This window comes from Lutra lutra, chromosome 10, assembly GCF_902655055.1.
Source record: "Lutra lutra chromosome 10, mLutLut1.2, whole genome shotgun sequence".
In the NCBI taxonomy this organism is placed as follows: domain Eukaryota; kingdom Metazoa; phylum Chordata; class Mammalia; order Carnivora; family Mustelidae; genus Lutra; species Lutra lutra.
In genome coordinates, this window is record NC_062287.1 from 56,597,579 (window position 1) to 56,621,781 (window position 24,203).

Consider the following 24,203-nt stretch of genomic DNA (forward strand, 5'->3'; position numbering starts at 1 on the left):
TTAGGCTGTGCTAGTAACTACTCACTAGGTGTATTTTTCTTCATACACAGGTGTTCTCTGAGACAGGCTGCATCTCCTCTCATCTTGCTAGCCTTTCTTCAGAGCTTAGTACAATTACACATTCCTCTAAAAAGCTTTCCAGGCTGATAGATGGTACTTGTCTTATCCCAACTCCTGTTGCCCTTTGTAAGCCAGTACAGTTCTTTTCTAACTTAATACTAACTTGAAACATAATTTGTTTCTATATTGCTTCCTATTCTAGAAGGGTTTGCCTTAGTAATATTTCCGATTATGCCTGGAGTGGAGGTTTATTGTGTGGTTATTTGTATTTCTTAAGTCTTGGTTATAGGCTTATGTTGAGGTTGTTTAGCCATCTAATCAGGGAACCTTCAAGTTAGGGAATGAAGTGTGGTGCAGTGAGATCCTCTAGGAAGTCTTCTCTGACCCTCCAGAGCTAGTAATTCCTTTTCTTTTTGTCTTGGGGCTTGTTACTCTGCCCTAGAACTCTCTCTTTTTTACTGTCAGCCTCTGCAGCTAGGTAGTGAGCCCCCCAAGGGGAGGGATTTTGGTATAGTTCATCTCTTTTGTTTCCAACAGCCAACATAGAGCCTGGACACAGCTGATTGGAATTCTCAGTCTGTTTTTCCAGTTTCTGTTTTCCAGGTGCTTGGTACATGCTTATTGTTTATTGAGAGCCAGGATACAGGAGTTCTGGTTCCAGTTCTACCACATGTGACCTTGGGCGGGTAGGTCACTTCCCATCTTTGAAACTCCAATTTTCTTATCTGTAAAATATGGAGATTGGACTCCATGACTAGTATCATAGCATTTATCCTACTTACAGTAGTCAGGGTCTCACTGAAGAGATTAGAAGCCACACCACTAATTTGAACAGGTACAATTTAAAACAAATAATCTTTAACTAAATAAAAAGTGTTTTAATTGTGAAAGAGTTAAAAGAAAACTCTAAGGTGTAATAGAGGTAGTTAACTGCTGAGAACTGTTAACCATCCCTAGGGCTGAAGGAAAAACAAATGAGGAAAGAATTTAGAAGTTTAAGAAAAGAGAGTGCCACAAGGCTGAAATGCAGGCCTCAGAGGAGAGTGTATGCTTGTTGTAGGAATGTGTTGCTTGTTGCTGTGGTGAAGAAGAAACTGGTTGGAGGGCGCTTGCCTCAGAACCTGGAAAGCTACTGTGTTGAGGTCTACCATGACCCTCTGCCTGCTGATCTACTTGGCTGACTTGTAAGAAAACCAAACACTGGGGAGAAAAAAAAAAAAAAAATCCCTCTTTCTCTCTTAGCTCTGTAGTCTCCTTCCAGCACCCTCTATTGGCAAAATCTGACATGACCCCACTGGGAATGGAGACATGTAGCCTATAGAGTCCAGTCCAGTATCACAAAACAGGGCAGTGAAGAATTGGTAAATAAATAATAAAGTAAGTAAAGTTGAAAGTAAATAATTTCCATATTGTAATAATCTGTTTTGATACTTATTTTCTGCATTGCACCACAAGCTTGATAGTGGCTGGAACAGTATCATATTTGTTTCTATATCTGCATTGCCCCAGAAAGGACTTGGCACTAAAGAGTTGCTCAGTGAATACTATTTGGATGAAGGAAAGACTGTAAGATAGGGAAAATTAGGTTTTCTCAAAGTTGGCTTAAGTCTGATTATCCTGGGAGGAATTGGAGATAAGCATCCTCCCTGGCATTTAAAACCATATTGAATTCCATTTCTCTTGTGCCTACCTTGCATTAGATGCTAGTGAAGACAGTGAGAACATTTCTCCTGTTAATATTGATATATTCTATGAAATTAAACATCTCCCCTTTCCTAAAAGGTGACACTCTTAAATCTGAGGTAGTTATTATACACGTAAGTATATTTCTCAGAAGGGCAAGGAGATTAGTGTATTATGTGCCATGTGTAATTTAGTTCATTTCATCCCTAGAACCCATTGTATTATCCCCATTTACCAAAGAAAAAACTGAGATTTAGAAACATCGAGGTACTTGATCAAAGTTATACAGCCTGTAAGTTGCAAAGCTGGGATATGAGCTCAGGATTGATTGTTATAAAATTTGAACAGAGCAACACTCTATCCCTTTGTCCCAGCATATGAGGGCACAAGGACAGAAGTTTTGTTAGCTGATGGCAATATAAATCTGTGGAATTGATTTCTCTTTCTGGTCATTTGGGGCTGAGCAAGTAACAACAGAGCAAAATAGCAGCACTTGCAAGGCTGCGATGATAGTGTTTCCAATAATTGGCCTTTTCGGTAAGCCAGTTTGAGCCTAAGCTTCAGATACCCGATTTGTGAAGCATTTGCTTTCTGGCAGCAGTGTATTCTTTTTTCAGATCCCACACCTAGCAGCTCACAAAAGAGTTCTGATGCATTCTTTGCATTAAGCTTCTCTTCTCTCGCTCCTACAAGTTTCTTTCCTTTTCTGGGGCCTGAAACTAGATAGACCACTTAATTATTACTAGGAAGCAAAATTTATGAGGTTAGTGTGTTTGTTGCTTCTGAGCCAGGACATGTAAAGCCTTTAGGTAAATTATTTAGATTTGAGAGTCAGTTATTCCTTTCTTTGGTCACCAGCCAGGCAAAGTTGGGGATGCTAATGCCCGTCTCATTGCTTGAAGGGTCAGAGTACTGCATATGGCCTGGGAGAGATACTGTTACAAGAGGAGCTTTCCCTTAGGAGCATTAGAAGCAGGGGCATCTGGGTGGCTTAGTAGGTTAAAGCCTCTGCCTTGGGCTCAGGTCATGATCCCAGGGTCCTGGGATTGAGCCCCGCATTGGGCTCTCTGCTCAGCAGGGAGGCTGCCTCCCGCTCCCTCTGTGCCTGCCTCTCTGCCTACTTGTGATCTCTGTCTGTCAAATAAATAAAATCTTAAAAAAAAATTTAAAAAGAGCATTGGAAGCAACCAATAATGTCAGGACTTGCTAATCAGATTATTCAGCTAGTTATTTTGTGATTATCCAAAGGGATGGCCACTGATTGCTGATGTGAGAGTATGATTTCATCATGACAGTGAGAAGCCCTTGGGCCAATGTCACCTTTTCTTTATTTCTTCTGGTACTACCATTGACTAGGCAATCTTAGGATAGTTACCTTCCCCTTTGATTTTCCTGGCAGTAAATGCTGCTGCTTAACTGCTTTTCAGAAGTGATGACATTTATTCTTTGGAGGGACCTGAAGAAAGAGTCTGCACATGTCATTTATTTTTAACTGCATGAGAGTTGAAATCTTACTTTCATTTCGTGGTTTAGCATTGAACAGGAAAAGCGATGTAGTGGAATTAGCATGAGCTGTAATAGCATGGTCACCTGGGCAAAAACCCCATTCTGCTACTTAACAACTTAATAGTTATTTATCCTGTCTCAGCCTCAGTTTCCTCTTCACTAAAGTGAGAATAATGATAAATAATAATGGCAATAATAATGATCCATAATTTGGGGTAAATCTGTTAATTTCTCCAAGTTCTGAATTTGTCTGTAAAGTGGGGCTAGTAATTCTTCAAGAATAGGTTTGGTTTGAGAAGGAAACTAGCTAGTGTAAATGAAAATGTCTAGTGAAGTGCCTGACACATAGTATTTGCATATGCTAAGTGCTAAATAGTGGCTATGACTGTTCTTAGGAGATTTGAAGGAAAAGATCCCTGGGAGTATGATAGTTCCTGTGGGATGGATCAGGGCTTGATAAACAGTCATTAATTCTTTCAGTGGGGGTGGTCTTGTCATTTCCTTCAGGAACTGTTTTACTTGATTTGTTGGTATTCCTTTTTTTATCAGTCTCCAGACAGAACTATGGAGTTGTTTCCCCTGAGAGTTTCCTTCCCAAGCTGTAGTCCTGCTGTTGATATTCCAAGTTGTTCTCTGTAGAGAAAGTGGAGTACAAAGACTGGCTTGTGGTTCAAAACGTCCACTAGCTTGTATTTCTGGGTTCATTGTTTTGTACACAAGACTAAGGGAGGGTTTGTCAGAGGCTTTTAAAGACGTATGATCATGCCATTATTTTGCTGTTTCTTTGGTATAAGCCAAGAAGGAGGGTTGGCCAGTAAAAATGTTTTACAGAACAGCAAACTGGATTTCTCTACAAAGCTGGCCTCTGATCTACTTAGCTTCTTCAGGCAGGAGACTCTGGAAAGTTTGAATTCCAAGTTTCAGATCAAGGGTTTCATTTCTCTTTTTCTCACAGAGTTACAGGATTTCAGAGATGTTCAAAGCTGAAACAGAGATTAGAGGACTTGTTTAAAGTCCTGTGGCAAAACTAGAACCTATGTTTCTTTTAATTTTTTTTCTGTAGTTCTTTGGGAAAATTCATTGTTTCTTTCATAGAATGTTTAGTGAACAATAGGCAGTTTATTTTTTTTTTAAAGATTTTATTTATTTATTTGTCAGAGAGAGAGAGGGAGAGAGCGAGCACAGGCAGACAGAGTGGCAGGCAGAGGCAGAGGGAGAAGCAGGCTCCCCGCTGAGCAAGGAGCCGGATGTGGGACTCGATCCCAGGATGCTGGGATCATGACCCGAGCCGAAGGCAGCTGCCCCACCAACTGAGCCACCCAGGCGTCCCTAGGCAGTTTATTTTTAAGAATACTCTTTCACAGGGCGCTTGGGTGGCTCAGTTAAGCATCTGCCTTTGGCTCAGGTCATGATCCCAGAGTCATGGGATTGAGCCCTGAGTAGGGCTCCTTGTTCCTCCCTGCTTGTGCTCTCTCTCTCTCTCTTTGTTGCTCTTTCTAAAATAAAAAATAATTTTAAAAAGATAAAAATGTTTAAAAAAAAAGACTACTCAGGAGCAAAAAGGCCCTTTTATTATTAGACTTTTGATTATCACTGGGAACATCATTGTACCTTGTCAACACTGGATATTATCACTCTCCACAGCTTCTGCTATGCTCCTTGAGAGAAAAAGTCCTCATTGTTTAGACCAGTTAAATATTTTTTCATATTTATTGGCCATTTGTAGTTCTGTGAATTGTATGTCATTTATTGCATATTCTCTACTGGGTTCTTTGTGTCTAATCAGCTTGGAGATGGGGGCTCTTTGTATATTAAAGGTATCCATCTTTTGATATATAGACTGCAAATATTTTTGCCATTTTATTTATGAAATTTGGTGCTTCTCTAGAACACCAGAGGGAAAAGTCCTTTATATTGGAATAACTATTTAAAAATCACATCTACCCCTATGTATAATACTTGTACTGAGCATTTACAAGTGTAAAAAGAACTTTCATGTTCTTTCTTTTGTTCTCTCAAGATCTTCAGGAGGGGGCTTATGTTAAAATAAAGTGGATTGAGCATGTACATCTTACCTCCTTTTAAAAACTCCATGGAAATAGAATAAAAGTGCTATTAACTTACAAAGGCTAAGAGAACAGGAGAACATGGAAAAGAGGCACAAGTGGTGAATGATTTAGTGGATTAAGGAAGGCAAAACATTGAGGCTGCAGAAGGAATGTGAGTATGAACAAAGAAAGCCATTTGTGATATGGAACCCTAGAAAGCTCTAGATATTGGAGGTTCTCGGCATCTTGAATGTTAGGCCGACAGGTGGAGCTGAAAACAAGAATTCGAAGGTTATAGAAGGAACAGTTAAAACCCCAGATCTTTTTGCTATTTCAGCAGAACATTGGAGGTTTATTCTCTAGGGAAATAAAATCTGGGAGGCTCTGGACTTGGGAACATTTAGCTGAGAGAAAAAGAGTGGTGACATTCTGAAACCTGAGATTAAGTGAGATCTTCATCCAGTTACTAGCTCCTAGACATACAGGTAACCAGGCTTGTTCTCCTCTGGTGGGAATTTGGAGGATTCCTCTCTGAGAAACTGACTCACAGATGTTTGGGGCCTCCCCAATAAAATATTGGTTTGTTATTTTCTCTTGCTACAGTGAAGCCTAGAAGTTAACATGCCTTACTGCTCATACAGTGTGTATCTGTATGTTCCTTACTCTTAAATATGAAAGAATAGGCAACAATCACCTGATATTTAAAAAGAAAAAAACAAAAACCTGTAACATGAATAACAGAATGAAAATAAACAGATGAAATGAACTCTACCTCCCAAAAGGGTGGGTGGGTGGAGAGCACAAGAGAGACAATATAGGGAGCAAAAGAAAATTTGAAAAAACTCAGATCAGAGGAGATACTGCCTCTGTGAAACAAGAATAACATCCTATTATAAAAAAGGAATAGCCCGAGAAAAGGAAGAACTTTTCAGCATTTAAAAACGTATCGGAAATAGGGGTGCCTGGGTGGCTCAGTTGGTTAAGCAGTTGCCTTCGGCTCGGGTCATGATCCCAGGGTCCTGGGATCGAGCCCCATGTCGGACTCCTTGCTTAGTGGGGAGACTGCTTCTCCCTTCTCCTCTCCCTGCTACTCTGCCAGCTTGTGCTCTCTCTCTTTCTCTGTCAAATAACTAAAAAAAAAAGTATCAGAAATAAAGAATAAAAAGAAAGAAGTAGGAAAGAGGAGATGATGAAGGAAATAAGATAAAAGATCAGTTTAAAATTTATTTAAATGTAAAAGTTATTTAAATTTAAAAGAATTGATTTAATTATTTTTTATGATTTCCTTCTCTCCAACTTCTCTAGTTTCTTCCCTTTAGATCTCTGGATCTCCTAATAGTTAGGTGTTAGATCATAGGGTGAAGGAAATCATCAAAGAAGCAATAAAATTTCCCAGAACTTAAGCATACATATGTTTATATTGAAAACTCTATCAAGTATAGTCAGTACAATGAATAAAAAAAAAAAAAAAGAAAAGAAAAAAGAAATACATCATCATGAAATTTCAAAACACTGGGTAGAATGAGAATATTGTGAAAGCTTCCAGAGAGAATTAACAGGTCATACACAAAAGCATTGGATTTCTCAAAAGCAATATGGGAAGCTAGAAGAAAGTGAAAGAATGACTTACATTCTGAGAGGAAATGATTTTCCACTGAGAATTCTGTACCCAGTCAAAAGTAACTATCAGATATGAAGGTAGAAGAAACCAAAAGATATTTTCAGAAATGCAGCATCTCAGAAGATTTATTTTCTATGTATGCTATCTCAGGAAACTTGGTGTTTGATATATCAGAATGGGATGGAAGAGAAAAAGGAAGGCATGGATCAGGAAACAAGGGAATCCAATATAAAAGAGAAAAGTGGGTTGAAACCCCAGAATGGTGGTAAAGAGGTATTCCAGGACCACAGCTATTCAGGAGGCCTAGAGACTAGACTTACCAGATTGGAACCAGAGGGTAGAGGTCTCCAAAGGGATGTTTTATAGTAAAGGTAAAATGCAGACAATATTTTATCTGATATTTTTGACAATATTAAAAGGAGCCTTAATGTTATTTTAGAATATTTGGAACTGAAATGGGGAAAAGGACATTAAAACCAAGCAAATTAAAACTGAGCAACTATTCCAGAAAAAACGGGAATTCTAGTCATCCAAGAAAGGCAATGCAGTCATAATACATTATGTGGCTTAGCTGTGAAAATCATTTTAACAATGTAAACTTGACTATAAATGTTTTAAAAGTATTATTTTGAAATTTTTTCAGATTTACAGGTAGTTGCAAAGATAGTGCAGAGAGGTCCTATATGCCCTTTACCTGGTTTCCCCCAATGGTTAGATCTTATATAACTATAATACAGTATCAAAACCAGGAAAATGATATTGGTGTAATGTGCATTTATAGTTCTGTGCCATTTTATCACATGTAGATTTGGGTAACCACCACTGCAGTGAAGATAACAATATTCCATTACTCCAAAGATTTCCTTCCTGGTATCCCTTTATAGTCATAGCACCCATACCCCCAACTCTTGGTAACCACTAATTTGTTTTCCATCTGTGTAATTTTGTCATTTCAAAATAAATATATAATTGGAATCATACAGCATATGGCCTTTTTTTCCCCACTCAGCATAATGCCCTTGAGATCTGTCCAAGTGGTTGTATATATCAATAGTTTATTCCTTTTGATTGCTGAGAAATATTCCATGGTATGGGTATCTCTTAAATATTAACTAAAAATTATGATGTGACTATCTTAGTGGAAGGGGTAGTGTGTATACATATGTATGGATAGTTGTGGAGGTGATGATCATGTTATACAGAAAGATAATAGTGACTAAAATTGACAGCTCCCCCCAAATAAAATAAATAACCAGTAAATAAGCATGGGTTTTTTTGTTTTGGGTTTTTTTTGGGGGGGTGAAATATAGAGATAAATGCCAAGAGAAAGAGCTAAAAGTTGAAAGTCATTACCCTTGGGAAGGGGCAATCAGGAGTAAGGTACGGGGCTGCTGATTTTTGGTTATAAGCTTTATAGTACTACTTACCTAGGAAGTTGAAGGTCTATTACCATACATAGAAATAAGGCCTAGAGAATGAGGGTCCTATGTTTTAGAATGAATATCTGCAGAAGCTGAGACTCCAGCTCTGGCTCTCCGACTCTCACCAATGCTCCAGCCTGCCTTAGAGTGTTCATACAAGTGAATACTTGTGCTTCCAACAGGGCCTTCTCGGTATTTTTTATGTTGGTCGTTACAGCCTCTGCATCTGGGACACCACAAAGGGCCCGACATAGCAGCAAGAGTCCTGATGACCCATTACCTGGGTAGCTGATGCTGGGGTAATAAATTACCATAAAACTGCTTTCTGAAGGCCAGCTTGATAGCTTTGCTGTGTTTTGTTTTGTTTTCCCTTTTGATGGACAAGGGATAGCTCTTTTAAGGAATTGCATGGATAGTTGAATGGATGGATGGATGGATGGGTGGGTGGGTGGATGGTTAGATAGATAATGTTTAAAAATCGGTTGTTGGCCCCACACAAAATAGTCCTGTCATAAAAGAGGGTATTCACAGCCTAGGCATGGGAATCAGAGAATGTGAATGCAAGCTGTTTATCCACTACTTACTTTTTTTTTTTTTCTCCCTCCTATGGCAAGGTAGTTTCCTTCTTTTCTAAGCTGCAATTTAAGCTTCCTTGAGAATTCCCTCTTTGGCCTGCCTCTTCCTTAGACTCTAGCGCTCCTCAATTTCTTGTGCTCCAGGTAGCTCTTTGGGTCACTTCTGCAAATGATTTATTGCTCATCCATCATATGTGAGAATTTTATTCTCAGTGAGGAATCCTATTGTCTAGTGCTGGAGAATCATTCTTTGCCCTCAGGTATCAACTACACGCTTCAACCTAAGGTGAAGGTTTCGGTATGAGTCCATGCCCTAGTGGTTTACTTCAAATACTAGGTTATCCCCTTTTCATTGCTATTACCATTAAAGCATTCTTGTCCACAGGCATTAGCGGCAAGCTCCTTTGGTTTTCTTTGCTTACTGGTGAGGCTGCTTTGTGTTTGTGAAAGACTGATTTCCTAGTTCTCAAGATGAAAATAAGAGCTGTCATTTGCCAGCAGAGCAAACGTCATGACCATGTATTAGCAAAAACAAGAGCAGAGCTTTATTTTTATCCCTTGCCACCCCTGGGCTCATGGAGAAGAAAAGGGAGGGTCCTTTTTTCTTGTTTTTTTAAAGATTTTATTTATTTATTTGACAGGATGAGAGATCACAAGTAGGCAGAGAGGCAGGCAGAGAGAGAAGAGGAAGTATGCTCCCTGCTGAGCAGAGAGCCCAATGTGGGGCTCCATCCCAGGACCCTGTGATCATGACCTGAGCCGGAGACAGAGGCTTAACCCGCTGAGCCATCCAGGCGCCCCAAAGGGAGGATTTTTTTAACCTGGTCAAGTGTTCAGGATCTCGAGGTGGTTAGGGGTACGTGTGTCTCAGTGTTGTTGTCCCTGAGGAGCAATGCCTTCAGAGAGTTCCACAGGTGTTGCAACAATAGTCCAGACAAGAGTAGGGAGTCCCTATCCTGTTATTCAGACTGTTCTTGGAGAGGGGGCTGTGACTCCTACTGAGAGCCACAAAAATAGGCTAGGTTGCACATGCAGAAAAAGCCCTTTCAAATTATACTACTAAAATCCATCTTATTATTAAAATAATAACTACCATAATAAAATTTTAATCAGCTCATTTGTAACTTGGAACTTACTGGTTTCAAACAATTTAAGAAGCAGTCTTCTAGACCAAAAGACCTTGCTGTTAAGGTAGTATTTGCTGGGAGGTCTCAGGCTTGTGAGGTGGTTTTGTGGGAACTATTGCCAGTAATGGTTTTTTCACCTCATTATTTTAGTTGTCTTTGGGTGCAGGAACAGATGTTTGACAGTAGTGTGAAATAATGTGTAAGCCCATCTCTTCTTTTTCATGGCCTTGACACCTGATAAGAGGACAAAGCCTTTGGGCAGAATATGTAGGGAGCCTCTTTGATGTTCTGAATTCTATAAAGGGACTTTTTTTTTTTTTAGACAGAGCATCCTTTGGTGACAGGCTTGATCATCCTTCCCATTTATGAGTTATGGTTCCAAAAAACATTTTGAGACGACTGCTAAAGAAACTAGGTCAAATAAGGTATGATTTATGAAATGCACCATTAATGAGTCAATAAGAAAGTCAGTTCTGTCTTTCTGTGTCCTGAAATTCTGAAGAGGTTAATTACAGGAAGGCCTTCAAACCATATGTTCCTTTGTCTTGGAAACATTCCCATTTTTGCATAATATGCTTGCTATGTGACTGTACCTAGTTAATACAGTATTCAGTATCAACCCTTATTCCTTGAGTTCTTTTGTTTTATATCTGAAGTGGTATAAAGCTGGCTTTAAAATAGTATTTAAGGGATGCCTGGGTGGCTCAGTGGGTTGGGCCGCTGCCTTCGGCTCAGGTCATGATCCCAGGTCCTGGGTTCGAGCCCCACATCGGGCTTTCTGCTCAGCAGGAGCCTGATTCCTCCTCTCTCTCTGCCTACCTCTCTGCTTACTTGTGATTTCTCTCTGTCAAATAAATAAATAAAATCTTTAAAAAAATAGTATTTAAATTATAATTTTAAGAGGTGGTTTACTGTTATGCTACTCTCACTGATCTATGATTAACTGTACCAGTATTGCTTCAAAAATCTATCCTCTGGTCCTTCTGCATTCTCTACTGTGTTCATTCTGTTCCAGCCACACTCATTGTCTCTCAGTTCCTCTGAGAGCAGCATGTTGGATGCTTTTCTGCCTCAGTGCCTTTGCCCATGCTGTTCCTTTCCCTAACCGCTAACCTTGTGGCTAACAGCTCTTCTGTTATGGCTTGTTTAAATGTCACCACCTTGGAGTGTCCTTTCTTGACTTGCAAGTCTCAAGAAAATCTCTTTGCTTTTTCATGAGCATCTTTTACAAGTTGTAATTATAGGATGTATTCAGCTGTCCTACCTGCCCTTCCTCTCTTTCCTCCTTTAGAGTATAAACTCTGTGAGGACAAGGGCAGTGACTGAGTGGTTCACTGTTAGATTATCAGTGACTAAAACAATGTCTCGGGTGTGCTATGTAGTAGGAATTCATAACAAATATTTGTTGGAAGCTTGAATGAATGATGAGTGAAGGATGCTTTCTAGGGAGTATCCAAGAGAACCAGGCAAAAGCTGAATGGCCATTTTTGACTTAGCCTTGGAAGTCACATAGCATTACTTCCGCTGCATACTATTGGTTGGGTCAGTCGAGCTCAGGTTCATGAGGAGGAGAATTAAGCTTTAACTCTTTTTTTTTTTTTTTAATTTATTTATTTGACAGAGAGAGATCACAAGTAGATGGAGAGGCAGGCAGAGAGAGAGAGAGGGAAGCAGGCTCCCTGCCAAGCAGAGAGCCCGATGCGGGACTCGATCCCAGGACTCTGAGATCATGACCTGAGCCAAAGGCAGCAGCTTAACCCACTGAGCCACCCAGGCGCCCCAAGCTTTAACTCTTGATGTGTTGTGGCAATCTTTGGGAGACATAATCTGTCACCAGGACATTGTTTCTAGCTGGGTACTTGATATCTTTTCTGAGAAGTGGATATTATAGGCATGTATACTACTGTCTAAAATCCCTGGATGACACTCGTGGAGGATGGAGAGGCAGAGATTCATACCCTGCTTATGTCACTTACTAGAGATAGCAAAAGAAAACCTATCAAAAAAATTTAAGCAGTTTCTTTATTCAGTCAGGCTTTCAACAAATGTGTTTTGAGTACTACTATGTGCCAAGACATTGACATTGTATTAGACACTGAGAATACAAGATTGAATTAGATAGCTTTTGCTCCTGCCCCCAAAACACACAGCCAGTAAGTGGAATCACTGGGACTCCCCACTCTTTCCCCTAGCCTCACTTTAAAATTTTTTTTAAGATTTTGGGGCGCCTGGGTGGCTGAGTGGGCTAAAGCCTCTGCCTTCGGCTTGGGTGATGATCCCAGGGTCCTGGGATGGAGCCCCACTTCGGGCTCTCTGCTCAGCAGGGAGCCTGCTTCCCTTCCTTTCTCTCTGCCTGCCTCTCTGCCAACCTGTGATCTCTGTCAAATAAATAAAATATTAAAAAAACTTTTTTTAAGACTTTATTTTCTTAGAATAGTTTCAGGTTTACAACTAAATTTGAGATTTCCCATATACCCCCTTCCCTCACTCATGGATAGTCTCCTCCTTTACCAATAGCACTTATAAGAATGGTACATTTTTTGCCAAAGGTGAAATTACATTGATACATTATAATCACACGAAGTCCATACTTTCCCTTAGAGTTCACTCTTTGTGTTGTATATTCTTGGGTTTAGACAAATATATGATGACATAGCTATCATTATATCATACAGAATATTTCACTGTCCTCACAAGGAAGGAAAGTGACAAGGTCTAATCCCTCTTAACCTCTGGCAACCATTGATCTTTTTATTGTCTCCATAGTTTTGCCTTCTCCAGAATGTCATATAGTTGGAATCATACAGTATGTAGCCTTTTATGATAGGCTTTTTTCACTTCATAATATGCATTTAAGTTTCATCCATGTCTTTTCATAACTCAGTTCTTTTTAGCACTGAATAATAGTCCATTGTCTGGATGTACTACAATTTATTTATTCATCTATTGGAGGATATTTTGGGTTCCTTGAAGTTTTGGCAATTATGAATAAAGCTGCCTATAAATATCCTTTTGTAGGTTTTTGTGTGGATATACATATTTACTTCCTTTGGATAAATACTAAGCAGTATGATTGCTGGATCACATGGTAAGAATATGTTTGGTTTTGAAGGAGACTGCAAAACTGTCTTCCAAAGTGGCTGTACTCTTTTACATTCCCATCAGAAATATATGAGAGTTCCTGTTGCTCTACATCCTTATCAGCATTTGGTATTGTCAGTGTTTTAGATTTTGGCCACTCTAGTAATTGTGTAGTGGTATCTCATCATTGTTTTAATTTGCATTTCCCTGATGACTTATGATGTGAGGCATCTTTTCACATGCTTACTTGCATAAGCAAGGTGCCTGTTAAGTTCTTTGGGCCATTAAATTTTTTTTTTTAAGATTTTATTTATTTATTTGACAGAGATCACAAGTAGGCAGAGACGCAGGCAGAGAGAGATAGAGGGAGAAGCAGGCTTCCTGCTGAGCAGATCCCAGGACCATGGGATCAGACCTGAGCCGAAGGCAGAGGCTTTAACCCACTGAGCCACCCAGGTGCCCCGGGCCATTAAATTTTTAAAAATTTTTTATTTATTTACATTTTTTTTTTCTCTTTAAAGAGAGAGAGTGAGCTTTGTGCATGTATGTGAACAGGGGTGGGGAGAGGGACAGAGGAAGAGGGAAAGATGGCATAGTGCTATTTCTAGGGAAATTTAAGCATTTCCTTCTTTTATTTTGTTTTATTTTTTTTTAAAGATTTTATTTATTTATTTGACAGAGGCAGAGAGGCAGGCAGAGAGAGGAAGGGAAGTAGGCTCCCTGCTGAGCAGAGAGCCCGATGCGGGGCCACATCCCAGGACCCTGGGACCATGACCAGAGCCGAAGGCAGAAGGCTTTAACCCACTGAGCCACCCAGGTGCCCCAGAAAGAAAGAATCTTAAGCAGACTCCATGCCCAGTGTGGAGACCGATCTCACTCTCCTGAGATCTTCAAGAATCAGATACTTAACTAACTGAGCCACCCAGGCGCCCCTACTGGGTTGTTTATTCTGTTATTGTTGAATTTTAAGAGTTCTTTGTATATTTTAGTCAACATCCTTTATCAGATGTGTCTTTTGCAAATATTTTTTTCCCAATCTGTGGCTTTTTTTCTGTGATCAGTTGAGATAACTCACTACTGGTGGCTTGTCTTCTGATTCTTTTCATACTGTCTTTTGTAGAGCAGCAGTTTTAATTTTAATGAGGTTCAGCTTATCAGCTTTTTTTTATGAGTCATATCTTTGATGTTGTAGATGAAAAAGCATCACTGTGATCAAGATCATGTAGGTTTTCTTCTGTGTTCTCTTCTAGGAGTTGTATACTTTTGTGTTTCATATGTAAGTCTGTGATCCGTTTTCTGTTAATTTCTGTGAAAGGTGTAAGGTCTGTATCTGATGATGATGATGATGATGATTTTGCATATGACTGCCTAGTTTTTCTGCACCATTTGTTGAAGAGACTGTCTTTGCTCCATTGTATTGCCTTTGCTCCTTGATCAGAGATCAATCAACTGTATTTATGTGGCTTTATTTCTGGGCTATCTCTTCTGTTCCATTGTTCTATTTGTCAGTTTTTCCACCAGTACTACACAGTGTCATGATTACTATAGTTTTGTAGTAAGTTTTGATGTCAGGTGGTATCAGTCCTGCAACTACTGTGTTATATTGGCTATTCTGGGTCTTTTGCCCTTCCATATAAACTTTAGAATCAATTTGTTGTTATCCATAGGATAACTTGCTGGGATTTTTCTTTGGATTGTATTGAATCTATAGATCAAGTTGGGGACAACCAACATCCTGACAATATTGAGTCTTTCTATCCAGTAACATGGAATATCCACTTATTTAGTTCTTTTATTACATTCATCAGACTTTGTAGTTTTCCTTAAGTAGGTCTTATATATATTTTGTTAGATTTGTACCTAGATATTTCCTTTTTAGGGGTGCTGATGTAGATGGTATTGTATTTTTAATTTCACATTCCACTTCCTCTTTGTTAATCTGCAGAAAAGCAGTTTATTTGTATTGTGCAACCTTGTTGTATCCTACAACCTTGCTGTTACTATATATTAGTTTCAGGAGTTTGTTGTTGTTGTTGTTCATTCTTTTGGATTTTCTGTGTAGATGATCATTTAATCTGTGAACAAAGTCAGTTTTATGTTTTCCTTCCCAATCTGTATACCTTTGATTTCTTTTTTCTTGCCTTATTGCATTGTCAAGGACTTCTGGTATGATTTTGAAGATTTCTAGAGGGGACATCATTGCCTTGTTACTGATCTTAGTGGGAAAAGTTGGAATTTCTCACTATGCAGTGTTTAAGCTGTAGTTTTTTGTAGACAACATTTATTTATTTGTTTGTTTATTTATTTATTGACTGACAGAGTATGTGTGTGAGGGATGGGGAGGGACAGAGGGAAAAAGAGAGAATCTTGAGTAGACTCCCTGCCCAGCGTGGAGCCCAACAGGGGGCTCTACCTCATGACCCTGAGATCATGACCTGAGCCAAAATCAAGAGCCAGATGCTCAATTGACTGAGCCACCTAGGCACCCCATAGACAGCCTTTATTAAAGTTGAGACTGTTCCCCTATCTTAACTAGGTTATTGAAAATTTTTATCATGAATGGATATTGGATTTTGTTAAATGCTTCTTCTGCACCTGTTGATATGATCATTTAATTTTTCTTTTTAGTCGGTTGATATGATGGATTATCTTTTTTTTTTTTTTAAAGATTTTATTTATTTATTTGACAGAGGGAAATCACAAGTAAGCAGAGAGGTAGGCAGAGAGTGAGGAGGAAGCAGGCTCCCTGCTGAGCAGAAAGCCTGATGCGGGGCTCGAACCCAGGACCTGGGATCATGACCTGAGCCGAAGGCAGCGGCTTAACCCACTGAGCCACCCAGGCGCCCCGATATGATGGATTATCTTAATTGATTTTCGAATGTTGAACCACCCTTGCATACTTGGGACAAATCCCTCTTGGTCATGGTGTATAATTCTTTTTATACTCTTTAAGAATCCATTTGCTAGGGGTGCCTGGGTGGCTCAGTGGGTTAAAGCCTCTGCCTTTAGCTCAGGTCATGATTCCAGAGTCCTGGGATCGAGCCCGCATCGGGCTCTCTGCTCATCGGGGAGCCTGCTCCCTCCTTTCTCTGCCTGCTTCTCTGCCTACTTGTGATCTCTGTCAGATGGATGGATAGAATCTTTGGGAAAAAAAAAAAAAAGAATCCATTTGCTAATATTTTGTTGAAGATTTTTGCATCTGTGTTCATGAGAGAGATTGGTTTATATTTTTCTTTTCTTGTAATATCTCTGTCTAGTTTTGGTACTCACAGAATGAGTTAGGAAGTATTCCCTCTGCCTCTATCCTCTGAAAGACATTGCAGAGAATTGATATCGTTGTTTCCTTAAATGTTTGGCAGAATTACCCCCATCCTGTGAATCCATCCTGGCCTGCTGCTTTCTGTTTTAGAAGATTATTGATTATCGATTTGATAGAGGTCTTTTCATATCATCTCTTTCTTCTGGTGTGCGTTTTGGCAGATGGTGTCCTTCAAGGAATTGGTCTTTTCATCTAGAGTTGTTTATAGTATTTTTCGTTATCCTTTGAATTTCTGGGGGATCTGTAGTGATGTCCCCTCTTTCTTTCTTTTTTTTTTTTTAAAGTTAAAAATTCCTTAATTTTTTATTCCTGGTACCACTACCACAATTTACAGGGCAATATACCTGATGTAATGAAAAGAAAAAGAAAAAGACAAAGCTACAACAGATAAAAGACCTCAGGAATGTACATCTAATTGACACTACATTGCATTAATCAATAGCTGCACTTTTTGCAAACTGTGGCTATGACAGTCCTGAACAAGAAGGGTTTCCTGTTTAAGCTGCAGTAACTTTTCTGACTATGGATCATTGTTCTTTCTGTGGCAGATTTTTACAGTTCCTCTAATGCATTTGGGACAACTGTCTCAACGTAACCTGCAGCTTTCCTGACAACTCCTCGCTCTCTCTCCTGCTAAGAACTGTAGCCCTTTTCTTCTGAAAATTTTTTAGAACCTTCTGCTACCATATCCACCACTTCCACCACCAGAGCCATAACCACCACTATAGGGACTGCCCGAGGTTCTTCCACCAAAACTGCCCCCCTTCATGGTTCCATAATTTGATTGCTGTTGTCCACTATAATTTCCAAAATCATTATAGTTCCCACCACCACCATAGTTACCTCCAAAATTTCCTCCTTCATTGTAACCATCATATCCTCCATCACCACCTTCATATCCACCTCCTTGGTTTCCATATCCTGGTCTACCACCACCATAGCCTCCTCTACTACTGTAACCAGGACCACCACCATAGTTGCCACCATCACCTCCAAATCCATTATATCCACCATCACCTCCTCTGTAACTACCTGTGCTGCCACCACCACCACCACCACCATAGCCTCCTCTTCCACCAAAGTTTCCACCACAGCCAAAGTTACCACCACCTCCAAAGTTTCCTCCACGACCCATGAAGTTGCCAGATCCACCTCCATGACCTCTTTGTGATCCAGCAGACTGCATTTCTTGTTTAGAAAGGGCCTTTTTCACTTCACAATTATGCCCATTAATAGTGTGGTATTTCTGAACAACAATTTTATTAACTGTATCATGATCATCAAAAGTTATAAAAGCAAATCCTCTCTTCCACTCTGCCTGTCTTCCATAACTTCTATGGTTTCAATCTTGCCGTACTATTCAAAGTAGTCTCTCAAATTATACTCTTCTGTATCTTCTTTAATACCACCAACAAAAATTTTCTCCACTCTTAGATGGGCACCAGGCTTTACAGAATCCTCTCTAGAAACAGTTCTCTTTGGTTCCACTACACGCCCATCAACCTTGTGTGGTCGGGCACACATTGCTGCATCCACCTCTTCAACACAAGAGTAAGTCATAAAACCAAAACCCCTGGAACGTTTTGTTTGGGGGTCTCTCATCACCACACAATCTGTAAGTGTACCCCATTTTTCAAAATGTTCTCTTAAAACTATCATCTGTAGTTTCAAAGCTCAAACCACCAATAAACAGTTTTCTCAACTGCTCTGGTTCCTTTGGATCATGGCCCTCCATTTTGAGACCGGGATGTCCCCTCTTTCATTTCTCATATTAGTCTTTTGTGTCTTCTCTCTTTTTTTCTTAGTATCAGTTTTATTGATCTTTTTAAAGAACCAGCTTTTGGTTTCATTGATATTCTTACTGATTTCCTGCTTTCAATTTCGGTGATTTCTTCTCTAATTCTTATTATTTCTTCTGATTATTTTGTATTTATTTTGCTCTTCTTTTTCTAGTTTCCTAAGACCTGCTGCCTTTTTTATAGGTGTTTACTATTAAGTTATGACCCATGCTGAAAGGAATGGTTCCAAATCTAATACTGTAATTGACTCTAACATGAGCAATATATACTTCCTATATTATGTTGAAGTGTTAGTGTCTGCCTTCATGTTCAAAAACACTCAAGGTGATATTAGGTATTTCAAAAAAATTATTGGTATCCCTGAGCCAAAACCAAGTTTGTGCAGTATGTAAGATACTTATAAGTTGTTGTTTTTCCCTGATCTTCTTTAGGAACAGAAATATTTATTTCTAAAGAAATGTACCCTCAGAGAAATAATAAGGGACAGGCATAATCCATCATGACCTATATAATAAGACTTTTCCTTCCTAAATAAACTGTGTCTTTTAACTGTTAATATATAGCATCTATTTCTGTTGAATTTAGAAATCTATGAATTGAAATAGCAAAAAGAGCAATAGCCTGTAGTAATCAGGTAGCCTGGGTTCTAGACTACCTGCTTGAGGCGTAACGATACAGAGATTGGGATGGGCAGAGACTATTACTACTCAACTGCTTAAGAAAGAAAGGTATATGGGGTGCCTGGGTAGCTCAGGTGGTTCAGCATCCGACTCTTGATTTTGGCTCCAGTCATGATCTTGGTGTAATGGGATTGAGCCCCATGTTGGGCACTGTGCTCGGTGTGGCACCTGCTTCTGCTTGGATTTCCCTCTCTCCCTCTCCTTCTGCCTTTAACCCTCCTCTCCCTCTCTCAAAAAAAAAAAAAAAAAAAGTAAAAAAAAAGTATGTGGACTCAGTGACCTTAAAGGTGCCTTACAATCTAAATGTTCTGCACCTGCATGTTCTTGTGTCTTCTAAGCTCCCATAGCAATCTGTATTTATTTTTTAAGTAATTTATTAGTATACTTGTAATTATTTATTCCATATTGATCTTCCCCACTGGGCAATAAACTCCATGAGGGCAGAAATCATGTCTGTTTATTAATTGCCAGGTACATGGAAGGCACTTAATAAATATTTCTGGATGAATGAATAAAGGGTTTTCTACCATGCAGACATTCTTACTCTTTAAAGTACCAGAGGCCCATTGATACATTCATAGACTCAGTAGACATTTACTGCTAGGCACAGACTCAGGTGGCTTTTCCCTGGCAAACACTAAACTACTTTCTTTCTCTGTGGATTTGCGTGTTCCAGGTTTGGGCAAGTTATTTAACCTTTCTTTGCCTCAATTTCTCATCACAAAGTGGGGACAGTAATACGATCAGGAAATATGATCAGTAATACGATCAGGAAAAGAGTTAATGTAAAGGCTTTAGAATTGTGTCTGAAACAGAGTAAATGCTATGTATTGATTATTGCTATGTTCTATTATGTTTAACATTATTGCGATCCTATTTTGTTCCCTTTATAGCACTTAGCATAGGACTAAACACATGTCAGGCACATTCCTAGAATTTCCTAAGGCCCCACTATGTGCCAGGCACTGTTTTAAGAGATGTCCAGTATGAATGAAAATACTGTCCCTGCTCTCAAGCCATTCACAGTCTCATGGCAGAGCTAGATATATGGAGTATATAAATATACAAATACATATATAAACATACATACATATATATACACATATTTATTCCATATTGGTCTTCCCCACTGGGCAATAAACTCCATGAAGGCAGGAATCCTGTCTGTATATTATATGTAAATATATGTATATTTATATGTATATAAGGATAATAAAGTGGGGTTAGTGCTACTCCTGGGTGTTATATGTAAATAATTAATCATGGAACACTACATCAAAAACTAATGATATACTGTATGGTGACTAGCATAACAAAGAAAGTGGGATTAGTGCTATATTAGAAGTAAATACAGTATGGTATAGGAGCAGAAAGGAAGGAGAAATTCACTTTGAATGACTGCAGTGTTCTTCACATTTATCTCATTTAATTATCAGGCCAGCTCTGTGAGTTCGAGATTCTTAGTCACACTATTATGAATGTGGAATCTAATGGTCAGTGTTAAATAACTTGCCCACAGTTAGGTAGATAATAAATAGTTGCTGGGACTTAAACCTGAATCTGACCAGTTGGAAAAACTACTTGTACTATTTCTTTCTTTTCTTTTCTTTTTTTTTTAAGATTTTATTTATTTATTTGACAGAGAGAGAGATCACAAGTAGGCAGAGAGGCAGGCAGAGAGAGAGGGGGAAGCAGGCTCCCTGCGGAGCAGAGAGCCCAATGCGGGGCTCGATCTCAGGACCCTGGGATCATGACCTGAGCCGAAAGCAGAGGCTTAACCCACTGAGCCACCCAGGTGACCAAAAACTGCTTGTACTATTTCTGATGCTTAGAAAAAGAATTTGTTGCTATTTCTCTGAAATTTGTAAGTACTACAAAGCAAAAACTGTGTTTTTGGCTCAAAGGACTTGAGATGCAGTACATATTTTGAAAAAATTCAGCATCTGAAATTCAACATTCTGTTGCTCCCATTATCTGCTCTGGCAAGAGAAAATTTGATTACTGGGAAGGCTGTAGATGTGGCTCCAGTTTTGGGCAGGATGGTCTGTGCCCCATTTGACTTTATCCGTTGTGTGTCCCATGAGGCTCCTGACTGGTACTTCTTCTCTAGGCAGAAGGCTCCTTTGTGTTGGCAGGGACCTTGGGACCTGAATGAAGAGTTAATGCAGAGCTTTCTGTGAATGAGAAGTGTCCCTGCGATTAGCTGTGACCTCCTAGCAGCAGATACTTTCGTCATTTGGCTTCAACTTTCCCACCTCCCCTTTGAGGTTCCATTGGATCTGCCCGTCACAGAACAGCTTCCATTGAATCCAGCATTTTGTTTCTGGTTACATTAGGCATTATCATACTGCCCTTTTGGCTCATTTCATGAATGGGCTAGCACTGTGGTTATTTCCCACTAAATAGCTAAGCTGGGAAGGCCTTAAAAAATCCTGATTAACCCCTGCTCATACTGCAGAGCAAGAAAGCTGAGACCCAGTAAAGGGAAGATATTTACCCAGGTTCCACAGATTTTGTGGCAGTGGTAAGACCAAGACTCTAATATCTGAACTCCAGGCCAGTTTCCTCCCCTGCTAGATTCTGCTACCTTCTGTTTTCTCACATAGAATCATAAGCTCTTATGGCAGAGATCATGCCTTTTGTACCTTTATATTCCCAAGTTAACTAGGTATACTCAGATTTGTTATTATCTGATTTTACATATGGAGAATGTGTTGCCTAGTGGGAAGAAATAGGTAGGCCTGGATGGGGATCTTGGCTAGGAGTCAGTGGAGCTGGGATTCTAACTCAGATATCCTGAGCCCAAGTTGTGCTGTCTTTTTTCTAGTAAACTATAACCAGATTGGTATGCTTTTGACGGGGGAAAAATGATCCAGACAGAGAGCCAAGCCCCAGAGGCAGTGAGTGTTGGAGAGAAGCAACTAGACTGATGTGGCCAGAGTGCAGGTTGGATTAAGGGAAGGGAACTGGGAGGAGGGCAGCAAGAAACTCTGAGAAAAAAAGGTGGAAAAGGTTTGGAGCTGAAGGGACAGATCACTTTATTTTATTTGTCTATTTGTCTTTCAGTTTCTAAGTCATTTTATTCAGAATTTTGTGTTTATTTCCTGAATCAATAAGTACTGTGCAAAACAATGTAAAATGGCTGTCATTTTTCTCTCCCCTGTTCCCCCCACCTGGGGACAATCCCCTGGGCCACTTAACTCAGGGGTTCTCCTGATTTAGTTCAGCAAATGAGATTGAGTGACGCTATAGCCATTGAATAGGACAGATCATGTTAATATGTGCTATTTATTTATTTATTTTTAAAGATTTTATTTACTAATTTGACAGACAGAGATCACAAGTAGGTGGAGAGGCAGGCAGAGAGAGAGAGAGGAGGAAGCGGGCTCCCCGTTGAGCAGAGAGCCCAATGTCGGGCTCGATTCAGGGCTCGTTCCCAGGGACCTTGAGTCCATGACCTGAGCTGAAGGCAGAGGCTTTAACCCACTGAGCCACCAAGGCACCCCTAATACGTGCTTTTTAAAGAAAGCCTCCTGGAGTTGGGAGCTGGGCCTGAAAGATGGTTTGGGTTTGAATTTACAGGGATGGCACAGGATTTGTGGAGAAACGTGTATATATACCTCTCTTCCTCTTCAAAGTTGGAAAGCCAAGCCCCTGTGTAATTTGCCTAGAGCATTGTTGAGGAGAGGGTACTTCTAGAGAGTGGTGGTTGGGGCTAGGTTTTAGAAAGCACAAAATTCTAGATTTGAGGATTTAATTTTTATTTCCATCAGTATCACTGTAGATGTGTTCCCTCTACAACGATGAGCTGTGGGAACCCTGGACAGCAGCTGGGTAATGAATTCTGCCTTATTACTCTTTATAAACTGGGACTTTGTTTTAGACATTTCACTTTGGATGAACTCACTATATGCAGCTCTTGTTGTTCTTGAGCAGCCTCAAAGGTCCGCGACCTGTTGTAATTCATCATTTTCTTGAGGTGAGCATTTGAAAAGCATTTGATGAAGTAGTGGTAGGTGAGAGTGATTTACTTAGCTAAGGAATGTCTCCTACTTGCAGTTAGTAAGTACATAACTTACTATACATACATAAATTTGGGAATTCTTAAACTATCTTGAGATTTCTCCACAAATTACAAGGTTTTTAATATATTCCCTTCCTACATTTTTATATTTGAGTCCATAATCAGCCTAGTCTTGTGTTCTGATCCCAGCTCGACTTCTTGACTTGATTGTGTGACCATGGATAAGCCTCTTTCCTTTAGTTCTTGCATCCATAGTAACACTAATGATGAGCTGGATAACCTCCAAAGGCTGTTTAGGTTCTGATATTTTAGGACTCTGTGTGGAACACAGATGAGCCTTTTCTTTGACACTCTTCATATACACAGATCATAAAGCACTAAAATGTAATTATATCATAGTGACTATACACATATTGGCTTATTCAACACATGCACATGAAACATTGTTACGTAATCATGCTGCACTAGCTTTTTGAGTAATTTTGTTGTGTCCTGTTCTTTTTATGTCTCTGCTGCCTTCATACTCTGGCTGTGCCTTCTGTCATCCTGCAGAGCAGGTCACAGACCCAAAGACATCACCGTGTTCTAGTAGTATCTGGAAAAAAAAAACCCAAACCACATTTTAAATTGAACCAGCTGCTTCAATTTAACCTGGCCTTCCTGGCAGCTGCAGATTATCAATTTCTGTGCAGGCAGCCTGCAGAACCAGAAGGAGGAGACATGGCAGTTTTGTCCTAACTTGATGGAAAAACCTCAAGCCTCACCTTTTCTGTCAGTTGCAAGTATATAGCTTGCATTTCCATTCCTGCTTTACTGCTGTATTAAAGATTTGTGGAAGGAGGCCAAAAATGCAAAAAAGAGAACTATAGGAAACTATATTTACAAAATGTGGTTTAAGACAACTGCCGTTGGACATGTTTTCTCCTCATTTTTATTAATTTGCTCCATAGTTTTGGATATGAATAATTATCATTAGGCATTCCAGACATTTCATAGCACTTAGAGTTTAGAGCCCCCCCCCCTTATATAACACGCCTTTCTAAACAACCTGGAGATGATGCTTACTATGAGTATTTGCTTTTTATTGAGTACTTACTGTGTGCCTGACACTGTGCTGAATCCTTTACATGTATTATTTCAGTTAACTCTTGTATCAGCTGTAAAAGTAGTGTTATCACCATTTGAAACAGATGAAGATGCTAAGACCCAAAGAGATTAAGTAAGGTGCCCAAGATCACACAGTTAATATGTGATGGAGC

General features: G+C 39.6%; 1 protein-coding gene and 1 pseudogene across 5 annotated transcripts in view; one reads left to right on the forward strand and one right to left on the reverse strand.

Annotated features, from left to right (window-relative positions):
* FAM168A (family with sequence similarity 168 member A) overlaps window positions 1-24,203 on the forward strand; it is a 243,745-nt gene that overhangs the window by 115,365 nt on the left and 104,177 nt on the right. The window lies entirely within an intron of this gene.
* LOC125079963 (heterogeneous nuclear ribonucleoprotein A3-like) lies at window positions 16,722-18,176 on the reverse strand (annotated as a pseudogene).